Raw genomic sequence first — 12,113 nt, 5'->3', positions numbered from 1 at the left:
TGCATTATCAATGCTGCTTTGTAACATTAAAGTTAGTAGAGTTCATCTTAGGTTAATAACGCAGGTTTTTTTTTTATTTTTTTACAAATTACATTTGTAGTTTTACAAATAACAGAAGAAAACCACAAAACATCTGCTTTTTCTCTTTTCTTTTTTTTTTTTTTGAGGTCACGTAGTTAGGTGGCAGAGCAGGCCTCCATTTCCTATCAGCCACGCATACAAATGAAGGAATGGGCCTCACAGTGGGGGACCCTGGGCTAGGGCAGACCTCTGTGCTTCACCGTCTGAGTCTGTGCCCATGGAGGAGGGAGTTTCTCCTTTGTGCTTTGCAGGGAATGGGTGAGGTTCAGGTCTCTGTAAAGATCGCCTGTGCCGGGGCACCTGGGTGGCTCAGTCGGTTAAGTGTCCGTCTTCAGCTCAGGTCATGATCTCACAGTTCGTGGGTTCGAGCCCCACGTCAGGCTCTGTGCTGACAGCTAGCTCAGAGCCTGGAGCCTGCTTCAGATTCTGTGTCTCCCTCTCTCTCTGACCCTCTCCTGCTCACGCTGTCTCTCTTTCTCTTTCTCAGAAATAAATAAAAACCATTAAAAAAAAAAAAAGATCTCCTGTGCTTTGCGCAGTACAGTGCAGATCAGCATAAATGCCTGGGCGCCTTCCTCCGTACCTGGGGGCACTGAACTTGCTAGGGAATGGAAAGTCTGGCAAGACATTCCTCCAGGAGCCAAGCAGGCTGGCCGGGCAGGGAGGTGGCCACAGTGTTCAGGAAGCAAGCCCAGGGTTGACAGGCTGCAGGGATCAGGGACCGCCTTGCCCAGGAATGACTGTGGGCGGCTGGTGTTTTCTCGTGAGGAGGCTGTGCTTGTGCGAGGTGCTCAGGTGTCCCGAGCACGCCTAGCTCTGACGTTCTGGCCTGTGCAGAATCATGGCAGATTAAACGCCGTATCTGAGGTGTTTATTCTTCCAGCTCCACGAGGTGCCTTTTGGCCTGTGGATTTGACAACCCTTGGGCATAAGCACAGGACTATGGTGAGCAGAGAGGAATGAGAAGTCCGCCCAAGCAAGCACACAGAGCCAGGGAATGAGGCTGGCGTGAGGCCAAAGGTGTTGGCACTGCCCTTGACCGCCTCTTTGTGGCCAGTTTGGGAATGTCCTCCTAGCTGCACCTGGCCTCGTGGTGTCATGCAGTTAAGCCGGGATGGGAAATAAACAGGAAAGTGTGAGTCAGGGAGAGTCTGAACACAATCTCCTTGGGGTTGGGGAGTGCGGGGGGGATGGGGCTTGCTTAGCCTTGTGTTCGGGAAAATCCCGAGTGTGCCTGCCTTTATTTAACATGCACACGCAGGCTCCAGGAAAGAGCAGGTCTCCCAGAGAGCCCAGGACCAGGAGCTGCGGGTGGCCCCAAGTCCTTGGTGGCTGAGGAACATGGCAGTGACTCCCTCCGCCCCAGAGGCTGCAGACGGGGGGACCCAGCTGCAGCCCCCTGCAGACCCACCGCCGGGGCCATTGGGGATACACGCACTGTCACTTTATATCCATCTGCAGAATTTTCAGCTCTCTCCCAGAGCCCTGGTGATCCTGTCTTTCTTTAAAACTGTCGTTGTTTGTCCATCGTGGGTTTTTGAATTCATTTTGATTTTTTGAAATAGCACCTGGGAATATTGTTTATCTTGATGGCTGACTTTGGGGAGACCCTTAACTTTTGCATCCGAGGATAGTGCTTCCCTCTCCTCACCCCAGGAGCTGCCCCTTGTGCACCCCCAGGAACTGTCCATGGAGGCCAAGCTTCTGCACTTGCACAAGGGGTCCCTGGGAGGCTTTCCGCAGCTCAGGAAGCACCAGGAGGAGGCCTGGGCGCCCTGAGAGTGGGGGCAGGGAGCGCACAGACTCCTCAAACCACTCTCGCTCCCTGGAGGGCATGAAGCCAGCTCTCACTTCAGGCAGCCTGTGCCTGGAGATAAACCTGCCCGCTTAATCATTTTTCCACCTGACTAATTCCTCCTTTCTATTACTTTAGCATATTTAGGATATGAGAGGAGCCCGGGGGTTGGGCACGATGCATGGTACATGTCGCACGTCACAGAGGCTTTCAGAAGCCGTGGAGGAGAGAGAAGGGGTGGGGAAGTTAGGCATCCTGGTGGCTGTATGGCACTCCCCCCGAGTGCAGGATGTGGCCTTCCCATCAGGGAGTGGACTCTGGGACTGCAGGCACTGCCCTACGACAGCAAAACCCACCAGTCCTGTCCCGTGCTGAGGGCAAAGGTAGCCATTCTTGGAGATTGACAAAGCAGAAAGGTAAATAGAGAAATTCGCTCAGGGCCTCCGATCCGTAACATGATCAGGTTGCGACGACGGGCCTACTCTGCACGTCCACTTCAGCGGTGGGGGCTTCCCTGCCCCGGTCTACCCATCCCGAGGCTGGGTGAACTCTTTCTCAGTGGAGCCCATGCCGTTTCTTCTTCCCTCTCTCTTCGGTGAAAATAGGGAGGATTAGGAGAAAGGAAGTCAACAAAATAAAGTAAAAACCGCTCTGCAGTCGAGTTTTGGTTTCAGCAATAATTTCCTTGAAAAAAATGTCCCGCTGATATTAGGTTTGGGTCTTAATGATGGAACCGTTTGCTTTTAATCATTGCTGCCTTACAAACGCCTGTCTGGAATGCGACCATGGGCAGGGGCTGGTGTCTGGCGGCTCCACAGCCAGCTTTGGGGAAAGGGTTAGCCACAAGATGTCCCCACCCTTCTGTGTGCCCTCAGGAATCTGAAAATAAAACTCCCGTGAAAATAAGAGCGGCTGCAGCAACTTCTCCTTGCTGCAGCCAGATGCCTTTGTTGACCATATTCCGAACGGTTAGTTTTGGAAAAGAGGCCTCGGCTACCAACCCAGCAGCCAGAGGTACTGCCACTTCTGTAACAAACTGCCTCTTAAAGACCGGGCCTCGGAAAACAAGAATGATTTTAAATGGCTCGGGAGGATTTTAGACTAATTGAGGGAGAATTTTCTCAGGGCCTGTGAATTACTGAGCCTCTCTGTGTCTGTTCTTTGATTCCAGAATGGTTAACAGCGAGGGTGATCATTCTCTGAGAGAGATTTGAGGGGGGAAAAAGGTTCAAGGTTCATGGTTGTCGGAATCTCTCCTGTGCACATGAATGGGTAGGAGATTAGAGCAAGGGTTGAGGACCCCCCCACCCCCCTCCACCCCCTAGCACCCCCTGCCCCCATCTACAAACTGGAAAACTGAGAAGGGCAGAGGCAGGAAACTCTAAGACTCCTATTCAAGCGCTTTATTGTTTGAGCATGAAGGCTTAGCCCGTGGATAGTTAAAAGAGAAATCCATTTCAGACAAATGCGAACAAGTAGTGCTCTACAGAGTAAGTGAAACAGGTATGAAATTTGTTTTCCTAAGCACGAATGATGAATGAAATGTAATTTAAAAATAAAAAAATTATGAAGAGAGTTTCATAGCGGGTCAGTGGGTTTTGGGCACATTCCTGATCTTTTTAGAGTGTGACCAAAGGAGAGTATTTCCTCCAGCATGGAGCTAAGCAGACAGGCATGGGTGAGGAGGGTGGCTGGCTGGAATTGTCCACTCCCACCTTCTCCTAGTATGCTGCAATGCAGAGTCATTCTAGAATATCCAATGCTCAGGGTTCCAACAGTACGGACCAAGGCACATGTGGAAGCGTTTGGATTTTCTTCAGGATCATTTGTCATTATCCCAGGCTGTAGTCACTAAACCTAGTGTTGAGAGTCAAAGTGCAAGGTGTCCATTTTTCTGGTACCCAGGGCTCGAGTGTGGCTTGACGTGCTGATGATATTAACATCTTCCGGCTCAAGGCAGCAAAGCTTCGGAGTCGTAGTCGTCCGGGGTGGCAGGAGGCTTCCTCGTTGTCAAACACCTTCTGCGGTGTCCCAGCTCTGCAGTGAAAACTCAGTTCCGTGATAGTGCAAACCACTTAATAAATCCATTTTTTGCTTAAATTAGCCGGTTCAGGGACTGCAATTGAGCCCTGACTGATAGAAGGCACTTGATCTCCTGTGTTTGCAGAGAAAATGTAGTGCCACCTGTTGTGTGTTTCAGAAAATGTCAATACCCGTAGGTACAAACTGATGACTTCTAGAGACTTGGCAGTGAACTGAAGAATGACTTGGAGACAGGTCACTGAGAGTTCTGTGGAGTTGTCTCTGCAATAAATATTATAGTTTTGTAGTGAAATTTCATTTGAAAATGAGCTATGTTAAACTGCTAACACACACACACACACACACACACACACACACACACACACACGAGTAAAAACATTAAATAGACCAGGGGTATGGGGGAAGGGGGAAAAAAAAGAATGAAATTATGAAGAAATTTCCTCTATATAACAGAAGTCCTTGAATACTTTAATTTGGCTATATTGGGTGAGTCGAAAGGATTGCCTCTTAGTTTTCTTGCATTTGATGTAATGAATGTTCTGAAAGGTAGTTTTTGTAAATTGAATCTTTGAAAAAAATTTTAAATGTTTATTTTTGAGAGAGAGAGACAGAGACAGAGTGCAAGTGGAAGAAGGGCAGAGAGAGAAGGAGACACAGAGTCTGAAGCAGGCTCTGGCTCTGAGCTGTCAATACAGAGCCCAATGCAGGGCTCGAACTCATAAATGGTGAGATCATGACCTGGCCAAAGTCGGAGGCTTAACCGACTGAGCTACCCATGCACCCAGGAACTGAACCAATCTTTAAGCTAAGAAAAAAATGGGTTTGGAGCTGGGAATTAGCCTCTGAGAGGAGTATTTCCAGAAATCCTCTGGTATAGTGGAGCATGGTTTTGTGATGCAAGCAGTCCCTACTAATTTTCCTCTATAAGCTTGGGTTTTCATACATGAGGTTTTCTGAAAGAAGGGAGTACACTGGTCCAAGTTTAGCCTCTTGGCTCTTGTTATTGTAAAAGATTGCTGTGTACATTCATGGTTTGTTGTGCTTATTTTAAAAGATAAAGTTCATTAGATGTCTGTTGAAATCTCTTGCTATTAACTCCTGGGTTGAAACCCTGTAACGGATTTCTCAGACTTTGAAGGAGGCGTTTAGTTAATATGATACCTGAGGAGATCCAGGCCCTTGCACACTATCTTGAGGATCCTTTACAGACAGGATGCAGATCAGGAAAGCATCAACAGAGGTGAATAGAAGATTTTATTGATTCTAAGGATTGGAGTCCTCCCCGCCCCCCCTCAGGCCACCATTACTTGACAGGGTCTGTCATTGGTTGGGTCATGACAATGAGGTGTCCTGGAGACTTGAGGTCTGTTGCTTCTGTTTCCTCCTTTACAGCTGGGGTGTTGCTAAACAGGGATTACAGGTCACCTTGTAATTTTATGTAAACTTTACATAAAACGTTTCAATACTGCAGGTGGAGCTATGGGGTTAGATAACTAGATAGGTGATTTAAATTTCTGAAGCTATTTCAGGAAATCAACCTGCCAGTAACCCTGTGCAAAATCTTTCTGTCTATCACATCCGTGATACCCCATCCTAACCTAGACTCCTAGGTAACGTTTTTGCTTTCTTTTTCTGATGTAAAAAACACTCTTATTCAAAAAAGAACCCTTCATCGAGTTCCGTAATACAACAGAAGAAAGTGTGGCAAGTTTTATGTGTTATTTATACCTCTCCACATCCAAAATAGATTTGATTTGGCTCGTTCAAAGACAATAAAAGTATATAAGAACCATTAAAACAAGAATTAACACAAGTAGCAGTTGGGCACAATATATGTGCCAGAAAAATTAAGATAGGGATAATTGCTATAATCGCAGCCAAGACAAAAAAGAAGATAAAAGGAGAATTGTACTGAGTCAAATGGAGTTCATTATTTAAGAAGTTTATACGAGCTCATTAGGAAAAATAAAGAGTCTAAAGCACTATAACCCAAGAACTCCTGAATTTTAATATTCTTGACAACATATTTTGTAATAGTTGTATTTAATAATGGCTGTCTTATGAAAAGGTTTTTCATATAGCTATGTCTTTACATAAAAATTCAAAATCCCAGGACCCAGTGTGAAGCCCTGTTGGTAGAAGGCATATTTTCTTGGACTCTGTAGATTTCTGGTGATCTAATCTGATCCACGAGATGAGTTGATAGAGTCTTGACAGTTGACCTGGCTGTTGACTACTCATTGTCTCTTCAGGGTACATAACTGTAGCTGGAGAGGAAAATTTTGTGGGCAGGTGGCTATTGAAGGCTTGAATAACAAAAGAAACGTAGAGAAGGAATCTCTGACACAAAGACAAAATGCCAAATTCTCACTGTGTTCTAATCATACTAGCTATTACTCTGTTTCTGAATGGGTCTGGAAGTATCTGGATTCAGATGATGTATTCTGATATTCGCTACGATGGTTTGGTTGGAATTAGAGATGAGAGACATCAAGAGATATTGCCTGAACTGTGTATGGTTGGGGGAGAGATTTTGTTTATCAGACTCTTGTTTTCGTTTGCTGTGAAAACTCAATGTAAAATTTGTTGACTCTGTCTCACTATCGTTTCGTAACTGCGAGATTTGTTGCATACTTAAAAGTGTCTTGCCAAGTTAATATGTTCTTTAAAAGCTGATTTTAGGAGTATCTGGGTGACCCAGTCGAAGTCTCCGGCTTCAGCTCAGGTCATGATCTCACAGCTCATGGATTCGAGCTCCTTGTCGGGCTCTGTGCTGACAGCTCAGAGCCTGGAGCCTGCTTCCGATTCTGTATCTCCCCCTCTCTCTGACCCTCACCTGCTCACACTGTGTGTGTGTCTCTCTCTCAGAAATAAATAAAAAACATTAAAAATAAAAGAAAATTTGAAAAAAATAAAGACTATTCTATGAATACTGAAAACAATATTGAGATGCAAGCCCGCTTTACATCATACGCTCGAGTAAAGCTCCATCCTTGGTGCTGTCATTCTAGCAGTGGCCTCCAGAGGGCTGCCCACTGACATCTGGAACCAGATTTTTTGGCAGTTTCTTGTATTTCAGGCAGAGTATAAGAACCCAGGAAGGTACCCATTCTGCGCTGCTAGAGGGTAGACATATGTCTTCTTGGGTGTAAGAACTGGTGAATTCCCATCCACATTTCGTGAGTGAGCTCCAGGATATGGGATTGCAATTAAATGGCCTCAAAATCTGGAGATGATATTTTCTGTGGACCACCACCAGTGGACTCACTGTCTCTATCCAGAAGCTTCTTTGGAGCCCAAGCCACCACTGTGATGGTCTTTAGTTTCTGGTCTATCCGAACCACTCTCCTAGGGGCTATTATTGGCGGAATCGTACCCCTTCCCCCTCCCGCCCCCCACCAGGTTCATATGTTGAAGTTCTGACTCCCAGTATCTGAGAATATGACTGTGTTTGGACATAGGGTCTTCAACAAATTGTTTAAGTTAAAATGAGGTCATTAGGCTGGGCCCTCATCTGATAGAACTGATGTCCTTGTAAGAAGAGAGGGTAAGGACACAAGACAGGTATAAGAAAGACCATAGGAAGACACAGGGAGAAGATACCATATCTGTAAGCCACGGTGAGAAGCCTCAGAAGGAAACAGCTCTTGATCTCAGACTTCCAGCCTCCGGAACTGTGAGAAATAAACTTCTATTGTGAAGCCCCCAAATCTGTGGGATTTTGTTATGGCCTCCTGGCAGCCAGATATATGGGCTCAGGACGCCCTTCTCCTTCTTATTTGTTTTCTCATTTGAGAGGCGGGTCAGCCTTATGGCAATTGTCACAAACTTTACGTGTTTCTTTCTTCCAGACAGGAAAATGAGGTTTGTCAAGGTTTCTGTTTATTTTGGTTTGGTTTCATTTTAGCCTCTGCAACCTTTGCACAGTGTGTTGACTTGGTGTCTCATTTGGCATTGCGAGCGGAAATTTAAAAGCCCTTGGTACCAATTCAGCTTCTGTTACTACTTTTCTGTTTGGCATCTCCTGAGCCCCCTCAAGTTTAGGAAAGGAAAGTTGTTTGACATCTAACTGATTTGACTGTACCCCATCAAGAAAAGCTCCTAATTTCATCACGATGAGTTTGAGTTCTCGAAAATTTAGCTAATGTCATTAAAAATGATATTCCCGCCAGCTTTTCACTTTCAGCCTTTTTCTAAGGTGTTAATTGGCTCTCAGACATCTCTGGCTACACGGCTCTCAGTAACATAAAGCTAAACATGATCAAAATAAATCCTTCCTTTCCCCTCCCCCCGCAAGTTTTTCTCACTCCCTGTTTTTTTCCTTCATTTATATATTTATGCATTTAAGAATCTATTCGGTTTCTGGCACTGTTAAAGGTACCCGGGTGAGTTATTTAGAAAATATATGAAATCTGGTTCTTGTATTTAAGGGAATTTCGGTATAACTAAAGACACATGGTAACCATGTCAGGGCTTGAAAATAAATCAGACTATACATATGAAGCTGTGCGGACACCAGCCATGCTGCACCAGCGGTCCAGTCTTCCCACGCTCCTCTCTTTGTCTGGATTCTGTTCCTTACTCCTGGCACTGCCATATCTGTGTGGCCCCGTCCCCACTTCCCTCAGACCTCTGCTAAAATGGTGCTCATCAGGGAGCACCCACCCTGCCAGTCTCTGTCCGCTTACCCTGATGGATTCTTTTTCATGACACTTCTCATTGAGGGCAGTGGCTCTCAAGCGTTAGCAGAGAACTCGTGAGCACAAATGTCTGGTGTTACCCTTGGGTTTCTGATTCAGTGGATCCGGCACGGGACCTGGAAATTTGCAGCTCCAACAAGTTTCCGGGTGATATTGCTGTTTGTGATGCTGATCACTAAGTTAGGGCCACAGGATGCCCTAGGAAAGATGTAGAGTGAATTCATAACATAGCACTACATGAAGACATTGTAATCAGTCCTCAGTAAGGGAAGGAAAGTAGTCATTATATTTTGGCAGGAGGATATGGAGACTTGAAATGTCTGCCCTGCATAATGTCCTTAAACTAGGGTGTTTAATCCCAGCACACATTGATCAGCGGAGCCCTCACAGGAAGTCTGGGAATATGCATCTTTCCCACCGTGAGCTACAGAGTGTCTTGTTCATTAAGTCCGTCTCACCTTTGATCCTGTGCTCTTTCTATTTTTGATCCCTGTCTTATTCCTGAACCAGCTCGTCATCCCCCACCTTGACACGCTTAGAAATGTAGGTAGACTCGACCATGGAAAGGTGGCTGACTTTTTCACTTGAGTGCACGCCCCTTTGTACACTTGCTCCAGTTTCTGGAACTCAGGTGTTTCCCTCACCAGTGTCATCGCCTTGTCTGCTCCAGGGGCGGTCAGCGCCAGCCATGACCACTTAGCCCCCAGATGCTGATATTGGCCCTGGTGTTGACAAGGCAGAGGCAAATGAATGAGGCCAATGCAGCTGAAGATTTTTCCCGAGGGAAGAAAGTTCCTTTGGAACAAAATGCTTTATGCTTTGGTACAGCAGCTAGTTAGGTCTCGCATGATTGTGGAGTTATGTACTTTCCTGTGCTTCCCTTTACCTTCATGAAAAAGGTCAAGTAATGTAGGAGCTTTTTGTAAAAGAATTCAATTTAATAAGTACATATTAAACACCTACAGTGCACATGGGGTTATATTAGGTAGGAAGAAAGAAAGCCATTCTTTTAGCAAATACTGAGTTCCTACATAGGCGCTCTTGGGTGCAATCAACCAAGGAGTCACGGCCCTCTGATCTTCTGGAGCTTCTAGTCTATTGGTTGAGGCAGATGATAAGCAAATAAAATATACAGTAGATGGTATGCATGCTATGGAGAAAAATAAAATAGGGGCATGGGTACAGGGAGTGCTGAAGAGAGGAAGGCATGAAAGCTGCTGCTTTAAAAAGGATGGACAGGGAGAGCGTCACTGAATAAATGGCATTTGAGATATGACCTGGAGCGTATGAAGACGTAAGCCACCCAGATAGCTGAGCGAGGAGAATTCCAGGTGGAGGGAATGGGCAGCGCACAGGATCCAAGCAAGAGCATGCCTGCAGCCTTCAAGAAACAGCAAGGAGAACCACTATGGTAAGACAAGAGGAGGGAATGAAGTTGCAAAGCTTTGGCTACACTGGCCATATCAGAATGGAAATCGCTGTTATTGCAGTGGATTCGCTTCAGTTTTAAAGATTGGCTTCTGGCTACTGGGTATGGAACACATTCAAGGGGGTCTGGGAAAAGTTGGGAGACCAATTTGAAGTCTTGCTTAGATCTAGGGAGATGAGAGTGCTCTCAAAGGAAGTGGAGAGAAGACTTCGCTGTTTTGAAATTAGAATAAGATGGTTTCCTGCTATCCAAGTTTGCGTTCTGATGGAGGAGGCATACAGAGAAGAAAGCACGAATGCAAATGCCATCATAGTAGCTAAAACTTGCTAAGTGCTTACACTGTGCCGGTGAACACTTTCTCTATGCCAGGCCGTACCTCATAGGCTGAGCAGCAAAGCCAGGATTTGAACCCAGGCAGTCAGTCTCCAGAGCCCACACACTTAACTACTATACTATACTGTACTATACTACACTACACTACATTATCTTATTTTCTTTTCTTATCTTATTTTGATAACTTGGGAAATTTTTTAGTTTTTTTTTAATGTTTTATTTATTTTTGAGATAGAGATAGAGACAGCGTGAGCAGGGCAGGGTCAGAGGGAGACACAGAATCCAAAACAGGCTCAGGCTCTGAGCTATTCCTCAGCACAGAGCCCGAAGTGGGGCTTGAACCCACAAACCGCGAGATCATGACCTGAGCCGAAGTCGGACACTTAACCGACTGAGCCACCCAAGTGCCCCTAACTTGGGAGGTTTTTAATGAAAGGTAGCATTTGAATTGGACTTGAGTGATGAAGAGAAGTTTGGAAAAAGGATGGATCTTCCATGAGGGCAGAAACCAGAATAATAGATACCACGCATTGAACCCTTGAACTTCCTCTACAAGCTGGGCAGGAGCCATATTGCTGCACTTCTGTCCACAGTGTTCAGCCCTGGCCCCTGCCATTTACATCTGACACTACGGTGTCCCCTCCCCCTCAAAAAAGGGCACTGAGTGTCACAGAAGCAGCTGATGTAGTGATTAGGCCACTTCATCCAGACTCCATTAGGTACCTGTATGTGCCGTTGGGCAAGTTATTCAAGCTCTGAACCCCTTCCATAAATACTTACCTCTAGAATAGTTGTAAAGAACAACAGAGGTCAGATAAGTAACGCTCTTAATTGTGGTGCCTGGAATATAGGAAGTGCTTTATCAGCTAACTGATGCTCATAATGATGACCTGAGTCAGTTACAAAATGTCAGTTACATTTTGGTTTTCTCAGGTAAGAAGTTATGGATTCCTTTTAGAAATATTTACATCAAAATGGTGAAAATCAAAGCATTTCCTGTTGGAGAGTCATTAGCTTCTAACTTTATTTCTCCACAAAGTTAATGGAAGGGATCGCCACAACTTTTCCCCAGTCCAAAAGAAATGCTCCCTCATTGCTCTTTCACATTATATTTTGCTTGCTCAGTTAGGAGTAATTTTACAGTAATTACATTTTAGGCTGGTTGCTCTCTGACAATCTTTACTTGCGTCAGTCACGTGGCTTTTTCTTTTTCTTTTTTAGCTTTCTTAAGGTAGAGTTGAAAAACCAAATTGTAAATTATTTAATGTATATATCATGATGATTCGACATGCATATAGATTGTGAAAGTATGCCCCCATCTTGGTAACTAATACATCTTTCACGTCACTTAAGTATCTCTTTGTGTGTGCGAGAACATTTAAGCCATACCCTCTTAGCATATTTCCATTATGCAAGCCAGTGTTAACTGTCGTCGCCATGTTATGCGTTAGATCCTGAGACCTTATATATCTTATAGCTGAAAGTTCATACCTTTCTGTCAGTCCGTCCCTATTTCCCTCACCCTCAATCCCTGGACACCACTTTCTACTCTGCTTTTATGAATTTGTCTTTTGCCATTTGGCTTATTTCAGTTAGCATAATGTCCTCAAGATTCATCCATGTTGTTGCAAATGACAGAATTTCCTTCCTTTTTTTTTTTTTTTTAAGTGGCAAAGTAACATTCCATTGAGTCATATGCCTGTAAATTACACTTTAGTCTATATTATTTCTG

At 45.0% G+C, this 12,113-nt stretch overlaps 1 protein-coding gene across 11 annotated transcripts in view; it reads left to right on the top strand.

Moving 5' to 3' along the window:
* The window catches only part of KIAA1217 (KIAA1217 ortholog), a 300,278-nt gene that overhangs the window by 157,220 nt on the left and 130,945 nt on the right, over positions 1-12,113 (top strand). The window lies entirely within an intron of this gene.

The sequence above is a fragment of the Hyaena hyaena genome, unplaced genomic scaffold (assembly GCF_003009895.1).
Source record: "Hyaena hyaena isolate Hyena2069 unplaced genomic scaffold, ASM300989v1 scaffold_72, whole genome shotgun sequence".
NCBI classification, from domain to species: domain Eukaryota; kingdom Metazoa; phylum Chordata; class Mammalia; order Carnivora; family Hyaenidae; genus Hyaena; species Hyaena hyaena.
Note: the sequence above shows the minus strand (reverse complement) of the source record. Positions and strands in the feature narration are given on the sequence as shown.